This window comes from Herpailurus yagouaroundi, unplaced genomic scaffold (genome assembly GCF_014898765.1).
Source record: "Herpailurus yagouaroundi ecotype Mexico unplaced genomic scaffold, PumYag 250, whole genome shotgun sequence".
Taxonomy (NCBI): Eukaryota; Metazoa; Chordata; class Mammalia; order Carnivora; family Felidae; genus Herpailurus; species Herpailurus yagouaroundi.
Window position 1 is genome coordinate 3833247 of NW_024412467.1, and position 25612 is coordinate 3858858.

At 36.6% G+C, this 25612-nt stretch overlaps 1 long non-coding RNA gene across 1 annotated transcript; it reads left to right on the forward strand.

Annotated features, from left to right (window-relative positions):
* The first annotated feature begins 2758 nt into the window (after nt 1-2758).
* On the forward strand, nt 2759-19266 carry LOC121020478 (uncharacterized). Its single transcript, XR_005786150.1, has 3 exons — nt 2759-2819; nt 16371-16530; nt 17288-19266. It is a non-coding gene; the product is annotated as an uncharacterized LOC121020478 (long non-coding RNA).
* Nucleotides 19267-25612: the final 6346 nt, after the last annotated feature.

The window sequence follows — 25612 nt, forward strand, 5'->3', positions numbered from 1 at the left end:
CTGTTTTAATTACAACATAGCTGCTCATCACGTCTGACCTCCCTTTCATTGCTCCTTGTATCTTTCTGTGGTACTTGTCCCCTTCAAACATTCTATCCTATTTTTATTCATCATTGATGTATTAGGTTTACTGCTCATTACTTTCTTCCTCTCACCAGAAAATAAGCCTCCTGAAGGCACAGATTTTTTTTTTTTTTTTATGGCAGGAGGGTCTTCATTTGTGCTAAATTTTGAAAACTGTGCTTTGCACATGGTCCATGCTCAACACATTTTTATCAAGAGATGGAGTGAATACTAAAATTATATAAATCTCAAAGCTGTGCTCCAAACACAGTTGATTTTTGTTTTTACCACTGTCTTGCTATAACCAGGTTTAACCCAAAAATCACGATAACCTTCTCGAAGAAACACCTTGAAACTTGGATTTTTGAAGATGTTCTCAAACACGGTTTCTCAGTAGGGCTCATTAAAATATCATGAAGGACCGGCAATGGACATGGTCTAATAAAGGCAATGAGTTCACCAGAGGTGGGCTCAGGTCAACGTGATGTAATGGTGCCACCAGAAGAAAATAATCCAGGTCTCCTAACTCCTGTTGTTTGTTTATTTTTATTATTCCACTGCACTAGCTAGGTAGTACCCACAAAGTGCTTGTTCCGACCTATGTTTCTGAGAGAAGTTTTGTGCAGGTTTGATCCTTAGTTGAGACTGGTTTCTAATCTACCATCTTCCTTGATCTCAGTGATAACAAATAGCATTATAATCCATCCATCTACTCAAGCCAGAAGTCTAGCTATTACTGTGTTTTTTCTGTATTCATGCACACTCTTCCCCTTCACCAAAAAAAAAAAAAAAAAAAAAAAAAATCCCAGAAAAAAACACACACACAAACAAAAACAAAAAACAAAACAAATCAAAACACAGACCAAAAAAAAAAAAAAAACTTAAGCAGCAACAGAGTCGTGTTAGTATTTACCAAATTTGTCTTGATTGCACACGCTTTTTCCACTGTCTTTGCTATTTCCCTAATTCAGAAAATAAGCATCTGTCTCCTGGTTTTCTGGGGGAAAAAAATCACATTCTTTTCTTCTTACTTCCTGTTACAATGAAGGGGCTGTTTATTTCTCCAATTCAAGGCAACTTCCTCTGTGTACAGTAGGGAGTCCGCTCTTACTCTCTTCTCAAGGACCTTTCTCTACTGGGCATCCTTCCACTCTCTGTGTCTTTTCCTCTCAACTGGTCCTCCTTTCCACTGTAAACATGCCAATCCTTCCTTTTTTACAAACTGAGGTCAAATGACCACTTTTTGCTAATGCGCATCCTCTTCCATTTACTACCATATCTCTTTTCTTGAAAAAGTCGCTAACACACCATTTCTTCATTTGATCAATTCCTGCCCTTTTCCCACCTGTCTCCAGTCCGGCTGCCTCTCATCAATTCCCTGAAGCAACTCCTGCAACACTGTCACTCACAATTCACAAGTCAAAAATCAAACAGATATTCTCCATTTTTCAACTTATTGGATTTCTCCTCTTTAAAATGTTGTTAAATATAGAAGAGATGAAAATAGGTATAAGAGGCATTTAATAGCTATCTACCTAACACAACACAGAAATTTAAGGAACATGATTCCACCATGGCATTTCAAGTCCCCATTGGTTCTCTCCCTGTCTAGTCCGTTGCATCCCCCCCTCGGACGCATTATCAAAAATAAAATAAAATAAAATAAAACAAAGCAGACAGCCTAACGATATTGTTTTATAAAAGCTTACTTCTGCTGGACAATAAGAAGGAATTTATTTGGTTCTGATGATCACTATTTTCTATTAAGTGATTTTATAATATTCTTAGTTTTAAGGAATTTTCACGATAATCTACTCATCATGCTCTTTTGAATTTAATAATACACAGTGATCTAAAAGCCTCAAAACCTGTATTTTGATTGGCTGTTATTATGTGACTAGTGTTTTTTTTTTTAATCCATCTACTTGACTTTGTGCCGGAGTCCAGCTCCAGCGGGTCCAGGGGTTCCCGAAGGATGAATGGCGTCAGCGTAAAAGTGAAAATAAAACAAAACGAAAAAAATAAAAAACTAAAAATTAAATTAAAAAGCTAAAATAAAAATGGACACAGACAACAGCAATGTGTTGAACTGGCCGATTTATTGCAGTAAATGTGGCATTATATATGCTAGTGATTTCCTCGGAGCATACGTCAACTATGTTTTTCTAACATTACCTAATTTTGAAAATGTTCCTATGTATAAATGACCTTTAAGAAATAACATGGTGATTTTCCCCTAACTTTCCTGCATACCCTTGATTATAGATTAATTTCTTACATTATTCCATTATGCATCTGCGTTTATCTATAATCTACAAAGCATTTGCTTTGCTGTTCTCGTGAAAGGCCCTCCATTTCTCAACACCTCAAGTGGAACAGTTACAGGGACATGACCTCCTAACCACATGAGACCAGAACAACAATGTGTCTGCTTCGGTCCGAGGTGCCAGAAAGGGGCCGAAAAAGCCTTAGAAACCCATGCCTCATACATTCTCAGAGAGACAATGCACCTAGGAACCAATGAACCATTCTGTAGCTTAACCAACTAGGTTCAGTCATCATCAGGAATGCCTCCGGGGGGCCAGGTGGGCCTAGGGGTTGAAGTCACCTGTGCCCAGAGATACACTCCTGAGTTGCCGGAGTGGGGCTTTCAAATCCATATGTCTCTCTTTTACAGGCCCTCTTTGCTGGAAAACGTATGAAGCTATCCTTCCTGTAAGAAGAGGAGTCTCCATAGGGAATGGCGAAGGCTAAACGTAAGGCCACGCAATTTCTTGCAGAACCTTATTTTCTTCCCTAATGGTTCTTTTCCCAGGGGGCCTGCCGAGGGCAATTCCCCAAACAGACAATATGCCAGGTAGTTTTAAGGCCAAATTACCTAAAAGCGGGAGGACAAGAAGCTTCACTGTTGGCGGGCCGCCCTGCAGTCACCAATCCGTCCACAGCCCGGGCCCTGCCACTCAGGCTGGGATAGCTCGGCTTCCAGCAACTTTGCTTGAGCTGAGCTGAATGAACCCTTCCTCAGACCAGATGACAAATAAGAAGCTTCTGAATAAATGCAGAAGAGGCTACCATCAGAAATACAATTCTTATTCCTCCCATTTTAAAAAGCAATTTTTTTTTTCCGATGAAACTAACATTCTGGCCTAATTTCATTTCAAAACCATTAAATTCTATTCTGTCTGTTTGTTGCCAAACATCTGGGGTGAAAACTGAAAAAAAAATTTACTCATTCATATTTTCCCTTGCATCCAGAAAGAAGATTAGCACTTTACAAATAAAATTGCCAAATAAATGCACAACATTCAACTATAGATTTGGCAGGTTTTGTACATATTGCTGCCATGGAAATAAGTAACAAGACAATGCACAGAGAACATATGTAGTTCACTGCATTGATCAGGTTTCTAGATTATTCTGTAGTAACAAAGGTTATTTCTGTGGTACTGGAGACCCTGAAAATTCAATAGTTTATAACAGCAGTAGTTCATTCCTTGACCACAATACATATCCATCCGTCATGGGTTAGTTGAGATTCTGCTCCATAAATTCTTTGTTCTGGAGCCATAAGCTCTACCTCTACCAGGTTATGCTGGCCTTATGGGGAAAGAAAAAGAAAAGGAGTAACTTAGACAATTACTCTTAAGGCTTCTGGTAGAAAATGGTATATGTCCGGTTCCTAAGCCAAAGCAAGTAATATGGCCGCATCCGACTTCCAGGTCTCAGGAAGGTATAATTCTCTCACAAGAAGGGAGAGCAAGTAATGGGGAACAATAATAAAATTTGGCACACCTTACACTATGTAGATTCTGATTATTGCCTCATACATACCAGGGATTTAGCATCAGTTTCTTCCCTTGAGGATGAGTCAGTGGGTTCAAATCTTCATGTTATTGTTTATTGTTTGTGATGCTTGCTTACTATGTCTTAGGTCCTGTGATGCATTCCACTTACTCAGTCCTACTAAAATTATATCCCTATTTTGTAGAAAAGGACATTGAGGCTTAGAGATGTAACTGACAATTAAATCCATTGTCTAAGGAACTACTGAAAATGAAGGATAAAGTCTCAGATTGTACCGAGGCAGCCTAACTGTCAAGACTATTTTTGTTGGACCATCTGAATTTTATCAAGTCATACAACCAATAAAATAAAGGAGTTGGGTGAGATAGTTTCAAATCCCCTTCAGTTTTAAAAATCTGTATTACTGCCGCACTCATAATATGTATTATTCTTTAAAAATTTTTGGGGCGCCTGGGTGGCGCAGTCGGTTAAGCGTCCGACTTCAGCCAGGTCACGATCTCGCGGTCCATGAGTTGGAGCCCCGCGTCAGGCTCTGGGCTGATGGCTCAGAGCCTGGAGCCTGTTTCCGATTCTGTGTCTCCCTCTCTCTCTGCCCCTCCCTCGTTCATGCTCTGTCTCTGTCCCAAAAATAAATAAATGTTGAAAAAAAAATTTAAAAAAAATAAAAATTTTTGAATTTCTATGTTAAATATGTCTCTCACTGATTATAAAAACGCAAAGTAATCTCTGTTGAATCTGCTATGAAGCCCAGACATAAATTTAGTGGCACTGGTAGGAGAGCAAGACTTGGGCGTCTTTCATATACTTCACACTCTGTCACACTTCTGGGCAAACAAGAGGAACTCAATCAATCTTCGTGGAATAGAATGAGTATATGAATTAAAAATAAATGCATGATGAAAGACGTGTCTCTGTGCATGCCCCACATCTACTTCCTTGACCCAATAGCTATTGGTGACTTAGTCACTACTCAATGACTTCATTATTTTTCTGGTTACAGAAATCTTCATTATGGTGGGCTTCCTAGGCCAAACTAACAGTATTCAACACCAATATATGTCTGCTCAGAGAAAAACTGAGTTATCAGATATGGGAGGTTTACAACATGCATAAGAAAGCACTCTTCCTTGTATCCAAGATGCATGTATACCACTAAGTTATATTTAGTATGATGAAACAGATATTTTGAAGAATTGACAGCCATTAAAGGCAGTATTACCACAGAAGTTATTTTTTTCACTTTCTAGCAAATAGCTGAGCATTTAGAGGCCAAGAACTATGTTTGCAAAAGATCTTCTGAGGTACTAAAAGTTATGTTCAAATAATTGCAATTATTGGAAAACCAAGAGTCAAGTAAGGGAAATGCATAAAAGAAAGTTGAAAACTTCATGTACAATGCAGATGGGTGTAAAATTTATATAAAAATTGAAGAAAATATATTTAATAGAAAAAACAGAGTATAGACACTAGGAACACACGAATGAAACATGATGAAAATAAAAAGATATACTTACAGTAGCATCCAAGGATAACAAATATCTAAGAATCTAACAAGAGTTATGAAACACTTGTATAAATAAAATAATAAAATATACTTAGACATTTAAAAACAAAAATAATTTGAGAAATAAAGAATAGAAAATATGTGTAGTAGGTTGACCCTTCTATAAGTCAGTGAAATGTAAATCAAAACCAAAATGTAATGCCATTTCATTTGCTAAAAATTAAAAAGTGTGACAACACAAAATGCTGGAGATGTGTGTCCATGAGCTCTCTTACACTTGCTATTGGAAGTGTAAAGCTTTGCACTCACTTTGGAATGTAACTGACATTATCTCCCACATCTAAAGACGCATGTACTCTATGGGAACTTTAATTTTTAGGCATATGTATAAAAGAACATCTTGCATATGCATAGCAGGAAATATAAACTTTTCAGAAAAGTAATTCTCAAAATAGAAATAAATACCTGTCATAGACTCTGGGTCTAGAGTTCTCTCTTGTCTAGCAAAAAAAAAAAGGGACGCAGGATTGAAAGAGAGATGGCTAATGTCTGGGAAAAGGCAAGACCCCTGAATAAGGGTCCTTGCCCTGTTTTTATTAGGATCACAAGGCTTACAAACATGCCAATGGATGTGCACAAAGGGACAATGAATCTGTGAACATTAACTTGTGGATGTAAGGGAAAGGGGGTCTTGAAGATATACAGTGTTTGGGGTTTGGGTTAATACAAAACAAAATCCAGGTGCCGGCAGTCGGGAGGAAGGTTGTTTACAGTGGAAATGAGGCAGCACCTCTGTTTTACCTTAGCTAGTTTAGGGGATGGGACAGATGGGGAAATTAACAAGGCACCTTTTCTTTTGTTAACCATCTCCACTCTGGGCTGCTTTGCCTGCAGCGCAGCGGTCCATAGTCCAATTCACCAATTTACCTAACTTGTCCCTATCCTCCTGTGAAAGCAGCTTTTCTGCCATAGTACTAAATTGGGAGTCTTCCTCCCTGAATTTCTAATATTGTTTATTTCATATACCTGTGTATTGGGGGCCTTTGCACCATTCCTATTTTAGGCGTTTGCCCCTCCCTCTCAATTCTGGGGACTCTGCACCCCCTCTCTATTTTGGGGTGCCTTTGCACCTCCCTATTCCTGGCACCTTTGTGCCTACCTATTCTCAGGGTGCCTTTGCACCACCCTATTCTTGGGGTGCCAATCTGGTTTACCCAAACTCAGGTGTGAGCATTTTATGCCTTTGTAATTCTTTATGCCTTGTTAACCCATTGGTGTAAGCCTGGATAATCCCTAAGATTATCCCCCACAAACACCAAATGTCAATCAAAAGAAATGTATATGAATCAGCTAAAAATATTAAAACAATGGAGTATTATGCCATAGTCAAAACACATAAAATTCAATGACATAAATTAATTTTAGCAATATGAAATTAAGTGAAAAATAAGAGTGTGAAAATATTTACAATAGGATACTTCTTATAAAGTTAAAAAATCAACTTCTAGGGATGCCTGGGTAGCTCAGTCCTTTAAGCGACTGACTCTTGATTTGGGCTAAATTCATCATCTCACAGTTCATGATGTTGAACCCCTGCTTGAGATTCTCTCTCTTCCTTCCTTCTCTTCTTCCTTCCTTCTTCTCTTCTCTTTCTGTCCCTCCCCTGCTCACACTTGCTCTCTTTCTCAAAATAAATTAAAAAAAACTTCTAACATGGTTATATATACTCTTTAGGCATATGTGAGGACATTATTTAAAAGAGAAAACATAAAAGGAAAGCAAGAAATTTTAAGTCAAGATGGAGAAACAAACAATAGATTCACCTTCTGTCCAAAAATAACAGCAACAATAACAAATACAAATAAGACATCACAGTGTTATAATGAGATTAAAATGTTGAGTATCAGAAACAGAAAACAAAGTGAGCACTACAATTGTCCTTAAGGCCCTCTCAGTTTCTAAGTCGTGGTGTACAAAGGAAAAACTCAGAGCCTAGGCATTTCCCTGAGTTGAACAGGTGGATGTGGGAGTATACTGAAGCCAAGAAGTCTCAATGTCATAGAGCAGAACACAGTAGAGAAGAGAGATGCCCAGAGAGAGAATCCCAGGGATCTCCTTTGAGTATTCCGTCAAGAACTGATCATAACATGCATGTGAGAAAACTACCCAAGCTCAGAAAAAGACTTACCTGAAAGAATTAGAGGAAAAAGTGCCAAACCTGCCAGAATGGAAAATCTTGTAACTCAGGGGACATTAGTTCTAACACCCCGAAGCCTCTTGCCTCACTAATCGAGAAAAATAAACGTTAGGAAATGGAGCTCTGTGAACAGTTAGCAACACTTAAAAACAAAACCCAAGGGGCGCCTGGGTGGCGCAGTCGGTTAAGCGTCCGACTTCAGCCAGGTCACGATCTCGCGGTCCGTGGGTTCGAGCCGCGCATCGGGCTCTGGGCTGATGGCTCGGAGCCTGGAGCCTGTTTCCGATTCTGTGTCTCCCTCTCTCTCTGCCCCTCCCCCGTTCATGCTCTGTCTCTCTCTGTCCCAAAAATAAATAAAAAACGTTGAAAAAAAAATTAAAAAAAAAAAACCCAAAAAGATCAAACTATTTACAAATAACTTAAGCATGTCTCTAAACAAACTCAATAATATTTGTAAAATGTGAATCTATACTGCACTCAATAATGTAAAATCCAAAATGTCTGATATCTAATTAAAGACACGTAAAGATGTAGGAAAACACACACACACAAAACCAAAAAACAAAAATCCCCAACCAACTGAAATTGACCCAGAAATGACACTGATTAATAGACCAGGACACTAAAGCAAATATTATGACCGAATTTCACATGCTTTTTGAGCATGTGACATATAAAATTCATTAAAAGGTAAATGGCTGTTTAAAGGAAAAATAATGAACTCTACTGTCAGATTTATGACATACAGAGTATTAAATTATGTGAAAACAATAGCCCAAAGATTAGAAATGGAGAAATGGAAGTATATTATTGTAAAGTTCTTAAAGTATTTTTAAAATATTATATTATCACTTAAAGTTAGACAATAGGTTAGGTTACTGTAAGGTATGCCCTAAAATGACATAAGAAAAATTATAATTAATAAGATTTTTAAAAAGCAACTTAATGAGAATCATAAAATATACACAGTTAATTCAAAAGGAGGCAGACAAGAGAAAAAAGAACAAAGGACACATGGGAAATGAAAAAAAATGTAGATGGTAGATTTTAACCCAAATATATGAATAATAACCTTAAAAATAAGTGGACCTAGGACTTTTGCTCCCTGGAAAATGGATTAGGGTACTTATTCTTGGTCCTCTCACTAAGTACAACTAAAAACTCTGGACGTTGTATTTAGAACAAATATAAGAGGACTCTAGAAAGTGGGAAGAAAACCAGATGGGGTCCTCAAGATATGAAGACTGACATCATCTGAGTTTCCTGTTTTTATATATTTTTTAAATTTATTTATTTTATTTTGGCCTTCTATGTGCCAGACATGGAACCGAAGGAGCTGGCAATCTTGAAATGTCATTGCATGCAGAAATGTAAACCCCTCAGAAGCTCACAGTCTCTCATCAAAGCACCAGAAAATGGGCAGCTGATTAAGACAGAAAACTTTGAGATGATAACTGCTCTATTCCAATCAAACACGACGGAAAAATATGGCCCCTTCCCTACCCACACCAGCGAAGTTGAGTGGGGCATCTAGACTTCCATCCGCGTTGGCTGTGATGGGGCAGCACTCCAACACTGCTGCCAGAGTAGTGTTAGAGAAGTGCCAGTGAGGAGCTGGGACTTGCCCCCTCCTTCAGATGACAGTAGAGAACACATGGAAGCTTGAACTCTTACCGCTACCTGTAAGTATGAAGTATTTCATCTTTCCTGCTGGCTTTCTGTCAGGGGAGGCCTAAGAGAGTGTCAGGATTTGCCCAACACCCAGCAGTAACAAGGCTAATTCTTATGTGGTATCAGTAGAGACCATGTGAGAGTGGGAGTAATAACCAGGCACTGCTATTCCTCCCAGCTAAAGTAGCATCAAGGGAGTCTAGCGGGAAGCTGTGACTCCCATTCTCACTCAATGATAAGGAGGAACTTCCATTCCTCAGATGTCAATAGAGGCTGAGTTGAGAACCTGGAATCCTATCCTCAAATGGCAGAAACAAGGTGATAACCTCCGATCCCCTGCTGGACCAGTGTTAGAGGAAACCAGCTACAATAGCAGGTTTAAATCACATTCAGAGCATCATTAAATTACACGTAAATATCTAGGTTTTGATTGAAAATCACTTGTCATACTAAGAACCTGCAAGATCTCGAGTGGATTGAAAAGAAACAATAGATGTCAGCATTGAAATAAGAGATTGTTGGAATTATCTGATATTTTGAAGCAGCCACTCTAATGTACTTCAACTCCTAAAACAAATGGAAATAAAATCTTGGCACAGAAATTGGGATATAAAGAAGAACCAAATGGAAATTTTAGAACAGAAAAATGTGAAAATCAAAATGAAAAACTCAGTAGATCACTAGCAGAATAGAGAGGAGAGAAGAAGGAATCTGTAAACTGAAAAATACAACAATAGAGATTATCCATCTAAACAACGGTGAGAATTTTTTGTGACCAAAAACCTAATAAACAAAAAACAGAGCCTCAAGGACTTGTGAGAATATTACAACAACAAAAAAATGTAACATTTGTGTCATCAGAGTCCCAAAAGGACAGGAGAAAGATGGGTGGTGTCTGGGGTAGGGAGGTGGGGATTAAAAAATACTACAGGTAATAATGGTTGAAAATGTCTCAAATGTAGCAAAATACATAAACTTAGAAATTCAAGAAGCTTAAGGAATCCCAAAAGAAAATCTAAAGAATTGCACATCAAAGCACATCATAATCAAACATCTGAAAACTAAAGACAAAAAAAAATATTGAAAGTGGAAAGCTTTACCGATGAGGGAAAAAAATTAGAATTCAGGAAGATTATTCATCAGAAAACAATAGAGTCCAGAAGAAAGTGACACAATGGTTTTGAATGCTAAAAGAAAAATCTGTCAACCAACATCCCTTTATCTGATGCAAATATTCTTTAAGAATAAGGCAGAAAGTAAAATATTCTCAGGTGAATAAAAATAAGTGAATTCGTCAACAGCATCTGAACCCTAAAAATAGTGACTAAATGAAGTTTTCTAAACAGAAAGTAATGATTAAAAAGGAATTTTGTAACAACAGGAAAGAAGAGCGGCAACAAGAAGAGTAAAACTATGTATAAATGCAATATGTTCTCATTCTCAAGTAATCCAAAAATTATGGTTTACAACTTAAGCACATATAGCACTGTCTGATATAATTCTAACCATATGTAGTGAAAATATTTAAGAAAATCGTAAAGGGACATGAAGGAAAGCAAGGTTACTACCTTCACTCAAACTGGTAAAGTCATTGTACAAGTAGATTAGGATAGGTTACGTATATGTAACTTAACACCCATAGCCCACCGCTAAAAATAGGTATGTCGACATATATATCGAAAAACACTATAAATAAATCAAAGTAGAACTCTAAACAATGTTCAAGTAACTGATAATAAGGCAGAAAAAAGAAACAGAGAAACAAAAAAATAGAGAAAACAAAGAGAAAAGAAAAGTAAAAATAAAATGGCAGACTTAAGCCCTGACATATCAATAATTACATTACATGTAAATGACCTAGATACATCAATAAGTAGACCAACATTGGCAGGATGGAATAAAAAGCATGAGCCAACTATATGCTATTTGCAAAAGGCTCACCTAAAATATAATGACATAGGTGGTTTGAAAGTAAAAGAATGGAAAAAGATATGTAGGCAGACACTAGTCAAAGGAAAGCAGGAGTATTCATATTAATATAAGGTAAAGTTCAGAGCACAGAAGTTCACTAGAGACAAAGTGAGACATTATACTATGATAAATAAACAAACCACTAAAAAGCATATAGAAATGTTTAATGTGCATGCAGCCACAGTTGCAGAATATGTAAAGCAAAAACTGACCGATAGAAATAAAATAATAGCCAAGTTCATAAATACAGTCAGATTTTTCAGCACTTCTCCCTCTTATGCATCCAGACAGAAATTCTGCAAAGATATAGAAGAAATCAATAATGCCATCATCTAACTTTAATCAAAATTTACAGACATTTCTCGGGGCGCCTGGGTGGCGCAGTCGGTTGAGCGTCCGACTTCAGCCAGGTCACGATCTCGCGGTCCGTGAGTTCGAGCCCCACGTCAGGCTCTGGGCTGATGGCTCAGAGCCTGGAGCCTGTTTCCCATTCTGTGTCTCCCTCTCTCTCTGCCCCTCCCCCGTTCATGCTCTGTCTCTCTCTGTCCCAAAAATAAATAAATGTTGAAAAAAAAATTAAAAAAAAATTTACAGACATTTCTCCAAACAACTGCAGAATACAGTTTATTTTCAAGTGTTCATAGAAGATGTACTAAGCTAGATCGTCTACTGTATTTCTATACATAAATCAATTGTATTTCTATAGCACTAAGAATAACCACATGGACACCAAAATTAATAATACAGTACCATATATAATCACTCAACAATGCCATATTTAGTTGCACATCTAATGAAATATGTGCAGGACCTGCATGCTAAAAATTACAAACATTTCTGAAAGAGTTTGAAGATGTAGAGCGATGTACTACATTCATGGATTAAAGGTCTGAACATAGTAAAGATGTTAATCGCTCTCAAGTCCATATACAGATTTAACATAATTTCTGTCAAATATCAACATGATATTTTATACATATAAACAATGTTATTCTAAAATTTATATGAAAAGGCGAAGGAATTAAAATGGTTAAAATAATTTTGAAACAGAAGAACCAGTGGGAGGAACCAGTCTATTCAATTTTATGACTTGTTATGTACACATACTTGTAAAGATAGCATAATATTGGCAGAAGGATCTCTACATAGATAAATAGAACTGAATAGAAAACCCACGAAATTCACACAAATATGTCCAACTGATTTTTGACAGAGACAAAAGTAATTCATTGGAGGATATATTGTCTTTTTAATAAATGGTGCTAGAGCAGTTGTACATTCACAGGCAAAAAACGACACCTTACAAAGATTAGCTCAAAATGGATATAGAAGTAAATGTAATATGTAAAACTACAAAACTTTTCAAAAAAATACAGGAGGTAATCTTCAGGATCTTGGGTTAGGCAAGGAATTCTTAGACATGACATAAAAAGCACGATCCATAAAAGAGAAAAAAAAAAAGATCAACTGGAACTCATCACAATTGAAAATTTTTTTTCTCTGCAAAGAAGACCATGAAGAAGATCAAAATGAAGGGAACAGAGTGAGAAGAAATATTTTCAAATTATGTGTATGTTGACACCGCTAGCTACAATATATAAAGATCTCCTAAAACTCAATTGTAAAATAAGACAATCCAAATAGACTCTTGGCAAAAGAAACTAATAGTGATTTCACCATCAAATCAAATCAAATTGAAAAGATTTGAAAAGACATAACTAAAAAAAAAGACATACAGGTGACAAATAAACACACGATAAAATGTTCAACATCATTACTTATTCGGGAAACGCAAATTAAAACCACAGTGAGCTCTACCTACACAAATATCACACTAGCTAAAATAAAACATAGTCACAACATCAACTGCTAACAGAGGTGCATAGAAACTGGATCACTCATACATTGCTGTCTGGAAGCCACTCTTTATTAGTAACTGGAAATAAACCAGATGTCCTCGATGAGTGAATAGTTACACAAACTGTACTACAACTCTGCTATGGAATGTCATGAAACAGTAATAATGAATGGACTATTGATTGAGACAATGGCATAGATGAATTTCCAAATAATTGGGTTGCAAAAAAAAAAGCCAGTCCCAAAAGATAACATGCAGTTGAATTTATACAACAAACTTGAAATAATGGAATTAGAGAAAAGAACAGATAGGTAAGTGGTTGACAGTGGTTAAGGAAGAGGTGGAAGGAAAGTGGTTGGGGCTGTAAAAGGTATGAAGGAACTTCTTTGTGCTGATGGAAATGTTTTGTATATTAAGTATACTGGTATCATATCTTGGTTGTGATAGTAAGTCATAATTTTGCAAGGTGATTCTGCTGGAGGAAATTTAGTAAAGGGCATGAGTATTTCCCTGTATTATTTCTTATAAGTGAATGTAACTCTACAATACCTCAAAATAAAAGGTTTAATTAAAAACCATTGTATTCAAATTAAATAAAAAGCAAATGGTATGATTATCCCAGTTAGAAGGAAGATATTGTCAGATTAGATAATTTAGTGACCCCAACACATGGTGCGTATAAGAAGCACAGTTTAAATTAAAGACAAATGGGCTCAGGTCATGATCTCGTGGTCTGTGAGTTTGAAACCCACGTCGGGCTCTGTACTGACAGCTCAGAGCCTGGAGCCTGCTTCTGACTCTCTGTCTCCTTCTCTCTCTGCCCCTCCCCTGCTCATGCTCTGTCTCTCTCTGTCTCAAAAATAAATAAACATTGAAAAAAATTTTTTAAATTTTTTAAAAAAGGAAGACATAAAAATTCTAAGTGCTTATAAAACTAATAATAAACCTTCAAAATATATAAAGCAAAAGCTGATGGAAATGCAAGAAGAAATAGACACATCTGAAAATATGATCAGAAATTTCATAGATTATAGATTATTATAGAATATTCTACCTAACTACAAAAAGCACACATTATTTTCAAATGAACACTGAATATTTATCTTAAAGGTAATATTCTGGGTCACAAAACAAATCTCAAAATATCTAACATGATTCAAGTCATACAAAGTATTTTCTCCAAAGACAATGGAATTGTATCAGAAATAAATAACAAAAAGATACTGAAACATTCCCTAAATAACTGGAAACTGAAGAATATGGCTCTAAATAAGTCATGGGCCGAAGAAGATATGAAAAGCTAAAAGTACTTTGAACTGAATGAAAATGAAAACACAACATATCAAGACATGTTGAATACCACTAAGGCAATATTAAAGGGAAATTTTATAGCACAAAATGCCTATGTTAGAAAAAAAAGGTGTCAAGACAATTACCTAAGTTTCCAGCTTCCACAAATAGAAAAATAGAAGCAAATTGAACCTAAACAGAAGTGATAGCAAAAAAATCAATAAAACCAATAAAAGAGAAATAGAAAAAAAAAAGAGAAAACAAAAGCTATTGTAGAAGATAAATAAAAATGGTAAATTTCTAGCCAGATTTATCAGGGAAAAAAGATAAAAATTACCAATATCAGGAATGAGAAAACTGATATCGCTATAGATTCTACAAATATTAAAATAAGGGAATATTCTGAATAATTTAATGGAAATAAACATGACCGTTTGGAGGAAATGGACACATATCTTGAAAGACACAAACAACCAAAGCACATTCAAGATGAATCAGATAATCTGAATAGCCCTGGATCTATTAGATAAATTGCATATGTGGCTAAACCTTCCCACAGAAAATTCCAAGCCCAAATCGATCCAACATTGTGTTTTACCAAGTATTTAAAGAAGAAATAATATTAGCAAAATGAGAGATGTCATGAGAAAACTATAGTATCCATTCTTAACAAAATTTTTGCAAATGGAATTAGATACAAAGAGAGAGGATAATACAGTAACATCAAGTGGGGTTTATCTCAGAAATATGGGGTTGATCTAACATGTGGACAATAAGTCAATATAACTCACTGTATTAACAGACTCAAAAAATCCATCTGGTCTTTGCAATAGATGCAAGAAAAAAACAAAAACAAAACAACAACCCATGTTACAGAATTTAATATCCACACTGGATAAAAACTCTCAGAAAACTAGAAATATAAGGGAGCGTTTCCAACCTGATAAAAGGTATCTATGAAAACCCTGCAGCTAACATCATCTATAACAGAGAAATACTAAATGCTTTCTCCCTAAGACCAAGAATAGTAATAACAATAAATTGGAAGTTGAATAAAAAATACCATTTAAAATAACAACAAAAATATTAAATACTTTGGAAGAAGTCTGGAAACAAAGTGTGAAAGTTACAAAACATTGTTAAGAAAGTTTAAAAGCTAACCCTCAAAAAATTAAAAGTGACCCAGTAATTCCACTACTGAGTATTTACGCAAAAGAAACAAAAACACTAATTTGAAAACATAGACGCACACATTGCAGCATTATTTACAATAGCCATGACGTGGAAGCAATCTAAGTGTCCATTGGTAGACAAATGGATAAGGAAAATGTGAGATATACAGATAGATAGATATAGATGTAGATGTAGCTGTACACATACACGATGGAATATTACTTGCCTATAAAATAGAATGAAATCTTGCCATTTGTGGCAACATAGATGGATCTAGAGGTTATTAAGTAAAATAAACCAGATAGAGAAAGACCAATGCCGTATGATTTCACTGATAGGTGAAATCTAAAAATCAAAACAAGACAACAGAAAATAAACACAGAAACAGACTCATAAATACAGAGAGCAAACTAGGGGTTGCCAAAGGGGAGGTGTGGAGCAAGGTGATGGCGCAACAGGTGAAGGGAATTAAGATGCACGAGCTTCCAGTTATAAATTCAATGCGCTATGGCGATGAAAAGTACAGCATAAGGAATAAAGTTAGTAATATTGTAATAACACTGTATGGTAACAGATGGCAAGTACACTTATCATGGTGAACAACTGGGCAACACATAGGAATTGTTGAGTCAGTACGTTATGCACCTGAAACTACTATAATATTGTACGTCGACCACACTTCAATAGCATTTTTCTTAAAAAGAAAGTGTAAAACTCTTACAAAAAGAGGTAAATAAATGAAGCACTGTGTTCGTGGGCAGGAGAATTCAAGAGTGTTGAGTTGTAAATTCTTCTGAATAGATCTCTATAGGTTAGGGCAGGCTGATTATATGTTTCAGGTGGAAATGCAAAGATGTTAATGGAATCAAAACGACTTTCTGATTTCAAGTGTGACTACAAAACTAGACCAATCACGAAGGCGTAGTTTTGTCACTGGGATAGACAAATAAACCAATAGAATAGGATGGAGAGTTCCAGAAATGAATCCAAATGTATACGGTGAGTTGATTTTTGACAACATTTCAAATTTAATTCAGGGGAGAAAGAATAAGCTTTTCTAAATGGTGCCAGAACTGGATACCCAATTTAATAATGAATCTTGGTCTGTACTTCACATCACAGAAAAGGTATATCAAAATGGATCACAGACCAAACACATTGGTGCACAGACATCAGTACACCGTTTATTTGAAAGTTGCTAAGAGAGTAGATCCTAAAAGCTCTCAATACAAGAAAAAAGTATAACTATGGGAAGTGATGGATGTGAAATAGTCTTATTGTGTTACATTGTGTATAACGGTATATACATATGTGAAATCATTATGTTGTACACCGTAAACTTATACAATGTTTTATGCCAATTACATCTCAGTAAAGCAGGAAAAACACATTGGCAGTTTATTTTGTATCAATTATATCTCAATAAAGCTGCTCCAAAGGTGAAAGCAAGAAAAAGACAAATATATATTTGGGATGATATTTATTTACCCCTGTAGAGAGAGTGGGAGAGTTACGCATTGTGAGAGGTCACTGGTTAGCTGTATTTTACTTTTAAGGTATTAGCTTCTAAAAATATAAACAAACAGATAAATAATCAAACAATTTTGGCCACTGGTTTGGGAAGTGGTTTATGGGTACTTTTTATGTTATTAGAAATAATAAAATAATTAGATATCATCAGAGCAGAACGGGAGTGTATTTTAAAGCAATGGTTGTAATGTTTAATCTGATTCTCTACCTCTGTCTTCCAAATCAGTCATAAGAAGAAGAAGAAGAATATTTTCCAAAGTCTATTCAAATGTTAAACCAGCACAGTAAATTAGGGCAACAGACTAAATTATCTTGGAGCAAGAGACTTTATATTTAATTCTACTTCAAGTTTTGACCTCGAGAGAAATCATGCACTCCAGTTTCCTCAAGGATATGGTTGTAAGTATTTTGGCAGTTACACGTCAGGATATTTTTGTGTTTAATAACGGTCAACCTTAGTACAAGGAGAATGCCACGTGAAAAATCGATTTTTACAGTGGATTGCAGGATGCTGTATCTCACCTGTGACCTATGCCATTTCTTTGTGCATTCGGACACAAAACTTAACAATCTAGTCCACACAGAGTGGCCGTTAACGCCCTGACTTTTGGGAAAGGTGGAAAGACGTTAGCCTCATATTGCCTTATTTTTTCTTGTGGTGAAGGGTGGAGTGATGTGAGAATATGTGATGTTTTTCCGAGGTTTCTGGCAACTGTCACACCTCTAACCATGATCTCAACTGGAGGACCCGAGCCAATGATTTCCCCATTGGTTTTTTTCTCCCCCCTCAAATGTATGGGCTTGTAGCAGAGCTTAAATCATGGCTTGGTAATGTATTGAAAGCCGTGACTTGAATAGCTCTGAAATGCTCTGGTTTTGCTAAAAGGATAATGAAATAAATGAATAGCTACAGATTCTTCAAAACAGATGTCGGTGGAGGGCTTTCCTCATTGCACAACTCCAGGCAAAAAATGTACGTAGCTTACTATCAGACAGATGACCCTGAGTTTACAACCATTCAGCTTTCAATGGCTTGAGAAAAAAGCATATGTATCCGATTTCTGTGCAATCTTTTAGGTTCATTCCTAACTTTTCTCCAGGAGGAAAATTATTTGCTAGTTATTCAAGAGAACATTACATAAGCTTTCCGATTTTATGCATCTTTATACTTGACATTTGTAGTAGAATGATTTGGTAAAATGATTTCTTCACACATTTTGAACACGCACAAATAAGTTACTATTCATAATCTTGAAAATACTCAAGATCCTGCAAAAGAAATTATACAAATAAATTTCCATTTGTACCAGTTACTGTGGTGACCTTTTCCTATAGTTTTCCAAATAACAAGTGACTTAACCTATGTTTTCCAACAACAACAAAGACAAAATAAAAAACTCCAGTTGAGCAAAGAGCTATGCGACAGGGCCCAAATGTCCTTCCATACACTCCAACCCTGCCTGCTCCTGCCTCAGACCATGTGTATCCAGGTGGCCCTCCTGGTGGTGGAGTGCCTTGATCTCAACAAAAGTCACAATGGAAGAATTTTGATTCTTTTGTCATTTAATTCTTTTGCCGTAATTGACATTCGTCTTTGCATCTAATGCTTCATCATGTTTTTAATTATTTCCTTGGGTTAAGCAAAGAAATGCTTGTTAGTAGAGGTAGAATTGCTGTATTTAAGGACTTTATAATTTTTTTATGATATCACCTTTATTTTGACTTATTTCCCATCATAAAGTTATAATTTATACCTTGTTGATGCTCAGTGAGAAATCTCTAACTCTGACCAGCATTGGGCTTTGTCATTTTTGCCACATTTAGTTGATTTATATAAAATAAAACCCAGAGAATTAAGTTGTTGGGCAGCTTGGCCAAGTGTCTTTCTACTACAGCTTTCATAAAATCCTCTCCAACGGACTAGCTTTTGAATATAAAGTTCAGTATTTATATATCAAAGTGTAATAGAAATAGTCACCAGGAGTGAATATTAACATTTAGCAGACATTCTTAACCTAGCCTCGAAAATTCAGCACCTTCTCTCTTTGTCAACTTGATTTCTCTTACTCTTTAACTTGGTAAATTCTATGTTCCTTAAGAAACAATTTTCAGTATGGACTGGTACCACGTAAGTGAATATACATTATTTATAGGAAGTCTAATAACTAACATGTGCTCCCCTACTAATCTGATAGCAATATAAAGTGCCCCACAGTGACAAAAATTCATTAGGATATTGCAAAGAAACTAGTGTTAAAATTCAGCAAGTCTAATAAAAATTCATATTGGATTAAACAATAAAAATGAAAATTATATTCAGGAAGAAACTAAACTTTGCTCTTTAAGCTTCTCAGCAGGATTGATAAATTAGAATTACATGAATAGGGAAGAAGCCACATAAAAGAATGACGGTAGTTAGATACCCTTTCTACTAGAATTCTTGCTTTAAAAACATTCAACGACAAACTTGTGCACACGTACACAAGAGCACACACACACACTTCCCTTCAACTCCAAATATTGTTTCCATTACTGCATAAATTTTGTTACCTTTTGTGGGATAGAACACATCTCTACTTTTCCTTAGTCCCGTCCCGAGTGTCGGGTAGCTTATATACTCGATAAGCATTTTAGAGCAAGATGGCTTACATATATTTGTCCATAAACATTTATTTGTCTATGTATTTAATAATATCTTAGTTTTGAAGTTAATTCATTTTGCCCCATTTCTCCCTTTTTAAAAAGTTTATTTATTTATTTTGAAGGAAAGAGAGGGGGGGAGAGAGAATGAGTGGGGGGGGGGGCGGGGGATGCAGAAAGAGAGGAGCAACCCCAAGTGGGATCTGTCTGACGCTGGGCTTGATCCCATAAACCCTGAGATGACCTGAGCCAAAATCAAGAGTTGGACGCTTAACCCACTGAGCCACCCAGCCCCCAATCCCGTTTATCCTTTTTATTTTCCTGTGGCGATGTGTTCAGCCTCTAGTTTAGTAATCTGTTCTGAAAATTCTATTACCGATGAGATTGCTAAGTAAGGTGCTATGAATCATGGGCTCAGAAGCATCACCACTATCTGAAAATGTGGCTCAAATTGTATTCTTAATGGCAGTCTAATTTTAACGTAAGGAAGATTTATCATACCTTCTATACAGTATTGACCAATTTAGGTGAATGGGGAGAAGGATTTTAATTCAGAAATACCCTTAAACATTAAATTCTCCTACTTCGTTGCTCATATTCCTAAAGAGTTCTTCATTATTAGAATTATAGCAAGGGTATACACTGCACCTTCTTGGGTTCCTTAAATATTTGCATGTGGCTACAGCATGGCTACTGCCTCAGAATGACTTTCTTTCTCAGGCTCCATTTATTGACAGACATTTGGGAAAAAGATAACTAAGCATCATGTAAGCATTTAGGTAACCAGCCCAAAAAAGTTCAAATAATCTTGGGTAGTTGGAGCTTCTTGTGTTTCAAGAAACACTGATCACTCTTCCACTTCTGCTATAACCAAGTAATTTCTAAAGGACATAATCCTACTGCAGATAAGAGCTATAAACTCTCAATACATTTAAATTTTTGTTTTAATTAAGAGGAAGGAAAGAAGGAGGGTAGAGGAGTAGGAGGACCCTAGACTCATCTCATCCCGTTTGATAGGCAACTCTCAAATCATTCTAAATACTCCAGAAATCAACCTGAAGACTAACAAAACAAGCTCCACAACTAAAGGAACAGAAGAGGCCACATGGAGGAAGTTAGGAAGTTTCGAGGAATGGTTTGGAGGAGAAAAGGATCTCAAATTGCAGATGCTGTGGAGGGGAGGGAGCCGTGGTCACAGAGAAAAGTGACAGATAGAGAAGCACACGAGGAAAAGCACAAGAGCATCTTCCCAAAGCCATGGGCTGGGAAAATGAGAGGGGCTGATTTTAGTGAGTTCTTGCAACCAGCAGGTCTTAAAGACTGGAGTTTTAAAGGTCTGAGGGCTTGGCTGGGATAGAGCCTGGAGAGCATTGCCCTACTCTAGGCGAGAAGGCAGGCAAACGGCCCGGGGGCAGATGGCTTGCAACAACAGACATGAGGAGCCCCTGAGGCACACAGTGGGGGAGATTATTTGCTCCCCTTGGAATGCATGCCTTCAAGGTAGCATTCAGGGAGACACCTCTCCAGGGACAAAGAAGCTGGCTGGTGCCAATCCCCTCGCCCGCCCCTCAGCTTCAGTGAGTGGGAAGCAGCACAATGTCTACACTGCCTGCCTAATCTGCTCACACCAAGCCCCACCACTTGCTCTCTGGAAGGCCTGCACTTCTCTGTCAGGCTTGCCTCAATCCCAGGCCAACAGGCCCCTCCCATAGAAGACCAGCACAAACCCATGGCCACCAGAGAGTTCTGCAGGGCCTCAGTTCTTTTGGAAATAGTATCAGCTCTCATTTAACAAGCAGACCAGAGCACACCTAGTTAAAACTCACCACATTCTGGCCAACTACCAAACACCGCCCCATGCAAGCAAGGAGAGGCTCTGCAGATAACTGATCTAAAAGATACAGCAGACAAAACACAACAGCAGACCACATGCAGGACCGGATACACCTCCTGAACCACCGTGCCTTGGATACTATATGATCTCTTCTCCATAGAGCCATTACTCTCAGGAGCGGGAAACATAAGAGGCTTTTCCAACACACAGAAGAAGGCAGAGACTTAGACAAAATGCAAGAACAGAGGAATTCATCCCAAATGCAAGAACGAGATAAGGTCACAGCCAGAGATCTAAGTGAAACAGACATAAGTAGCATGCCTGATGGAGAATTTAAAGCACAGATCATAAGGATATTCACTGGGCTTGAGAAAAGAATGGAGGACTTCAAAAAGGCCCTTATAACAGAAATAAGAGTTAAAAAAGAATCAGTCAGGAATGAAAAATGCAATAACAGATTAGAAGCAGGCTGGTTGCCATGAACACAAGGCTAGAAGAAGCAGAGGGACAAATAAAGGATAAAGAAGACAAAATAATGGAAAATAATGATGCTGAACAAAAGAGAACAAGTAGAATTATGGTGCATGAGAACAGACTTAGGGAACTCAGTGACTCCATCAAACATAATAACATTCATATTATAGGAGTTATGGAAGAAGAAGAAAGATAAAAAGGGCTAGAACATGTATTTGAGGAAATAATAGCTGAAAACTCCCCTAATCTAGGCAAGGAAATAGACATCCAAATTCAGGAGGCACAAAGAACTCCCATCAAAACTAACAAAAGCAGGAGAACACCAAGAAGCCCTGCAATCTGTAATTAAATTTGCAAAATACAGTGATAAAGAAAAAAAAAAAATCTTAAAATCAGCAAGACCAAAGTCCATAAGTTACAAGGGAAGACCTATAAGGGTAGCTGCCGATTTCTCAACAGAAACTTGGCAGGACAGAAGGGAGTGGCATGATATATTCAATGAGCTGACTGGGAAGCCAATTCTGCAGCCAAGAACACTCTATTCAGCAAGGCTATCATTCAGAATAGAAGGAGAGATAGTTTCCCAGACAAACAAAAACTAAAGGAGTCCATGACTACTAAACCAGCCCTGCAAGAAATATTAAGGAGAATACTTTGAGTGGAAAACTCTCCAGAAACAATCACTACACAAGTAATAAAGTGGCAGTCAATGCATATCTATCAATAATTACTCTTAATGTAAATGAACTAAACACTTCAATAAAAAGACATAGGGTGTCAGAAAGGATAGAAAAAAAAGCAAGACCCATTTAAATGCTACCTATAAGAGACTCATTTTAGACCTAAAGGCACCTGCAGATTGAGAGTGAGGGGATGGAGAAGGACGTATCATGCCAATGGATGTCAAAAGAAAGCTGGGGTAGGAATACTTATATCGTACAAACTAGACTTTAAACAAAAGGCTGTAACAAGAGATGAAGAAGGGCACAATATCATAATAGAGGGGACAATCCAACAAGAAGATCTAACTATTATAATATATAAAACAATTAATAGCAAAAACAAAGGAACTCATTGATAATAATAATACAACAATAGTATGGGGACTTTAACACCCCATTTACATCAATGTACAGATCATATAATCAAAATCAACAAGGAAACAATGGTTTTGAATGACACATGGGGCCAGATGGACTTAACATATTCAGAACATTTCATCTTAAAGCAGCAGAATACACATTCTTTTCAAGTTCACATGGGACATTCTCCAGAACAGACAACATACTGGGTCACAAATCAGCCCTCAACAAGTACAAAAAAGATCAAGATCATAGCATACATATTTTCTGACCACAATTCTATGATTCTCGATGTCAACTATAAGAAAAAAAATTCAAAGACCACAAATAAATGAAGGTTAAACAACATGCTACTAAACAATTAATGAGTCAACCAGGAAATCGAAAAAGAAATTTAAAAATACATGGAAACAAATGACAAGAAAACAAGAAAAAATGGTCCAAACCATTTCTGATGCAGGAAAAGGAATTGTAAGAGAAAAATATATAGCAATGTAGGCCTTACTCAAGAAACAAAAAAAATCTCAAATATACAACCAAACCTTACACCTAAAGGAACTAGAAAAAGAACAACAAATGAAGCCTAAAGCCAGCAGAAAGAGAGAAATAATTAAGATTAGAGAAGAAATAAAACAAAACTATCTACACATTTAATGCAACTGCTATGAAAACACCACCAGCATTTTTCACAACGCTAGAACAAATAATCCTAAAATGTATATGGAACCACAAAAGACCCTGAATAGCCAAAGAAACCTTAAAGATGAAAAAGCAAAGTTGGAAGCATCTGCAATTCCGGACTTCAAGTTATATTACAAAGCTGTAGTGATCAAGACAGTATGGTACTGGCACAAAAAGAGACACATACATCAATGGAACAGAATAGAAAACCCAGCAATGAACCCACAACTACATGGTCATTTAATCTTTGACAAAACAGGAAAAAATATCTAATGGAAAAAAAAAAGCCAGTCTTTTCAACACAAAGTGTTGGGAAAACTGGACAGCAACATACAAAAGAATGAAATTCAACAAGTTTCTTACACCATTCACAAAAATAAATTCAAAATGGATGAAAGACCTAAATGTGAGACAGGAAGCCATTAAAATCCCGGAGGAGAACACAGGCACTAACCTCTTTGACATCGGCCATAGTGACTTCTTACTAGATATGCTTCTGAGACAAGAGAAACAAAAGCAAAAATAAACTATTGAGACTTTATCAAAATAAAAAGCTTCTACACAGTAAAGGAAACAATCAAAACAGCAGAAGGCAACCTAGAGAATGGGAGAAGATATTTGCAAATGACATATCTCATACAGGGTTAGTATCCAAAATGTATAAAAACTTCTCAAACTCAACACCCAAAAAAACAAATATTTCAGTTAAAAATGAGCAGAACACACAAATAGACATTTTTCAAAAGAAGATATATATATGGCCAACAGACACATTAAAAGATGCTCAACATCACTCATCAGGGAAGTACAGACCAAAATTACAAGGAGATATTACCTCACACCTGTCATAATGGCTAAAATCAACAACACAAAAACAGCATATATTCTCAAGGATGCAGAGAAAGGGCACCCCTCTTACACTGTTGATGGGAAGGCAAACTGGTGCAGCCACTCTGAAAAATAGTATGGAGGTTCCTCAGAAAGTTAAAAATAGTACTACCCTAGTATCCAGCAATTGTACTACTAGGCATTTATCAGACGAATACAAAATACTAGTTTGAAGTGATACTTGCACCCTGATGTTTGTAGAAGCGTTATCAACAATAGTCAAATTATGGAAAGAGCTCAAATGTCCATCAACTCATGAATGGATAAAGAAGATGTGATGTGTATGCATACGTGTGTGTGTGTGTGTGTGTGTGTGTGTGTATGTGTGTGTGTGTAATAGAATATTCCTCAGACATCAAAAAGAATGAAATCTTGCCATTTGCAATGATGTGGATGGAGCTAGAAAGTATAATGCTAAGTGCAACATGTCAGTTACAGAAAACCAAAGACCACATGATCTTGTTCATATGTGCAATTAAAGAAACAAAACAAACAATCATAAGGGGAAAAAAGAGAGAGGCAAACCAAGAGATTCTTAACTGTAGAGAACAAATCAATGGTTACCAGAGGGGAGGTGGTTGGGGGGATGGGTGAAATAGGTGAAGGGGATTAAGGAGAGCACTTGTAATGAGCACTGGGGGTTATGTGTAAGTGCTGAATCACTGTATTGTACACCTAAAGCTAATATTACACTGCATGTTACCTAACTGGAATTTAAATAAAAACTTAAAAGAAAAAATAAAATAACATTTTTGTTTAAAAAAATATTCAGCTATAATTAACATATATTTGTTTCAGGCATAAAACATAATGATTCGATATTTGTGTATACTGTGAAACGATCACCACAGTAAGTCTAGTTAACATCTGATACTGTGTAGAGAATTTTTTCTTCCTTGTGATGAGAACTTTTAAGACCTATTCTCTTATTAACTTTATGATACAATACAGT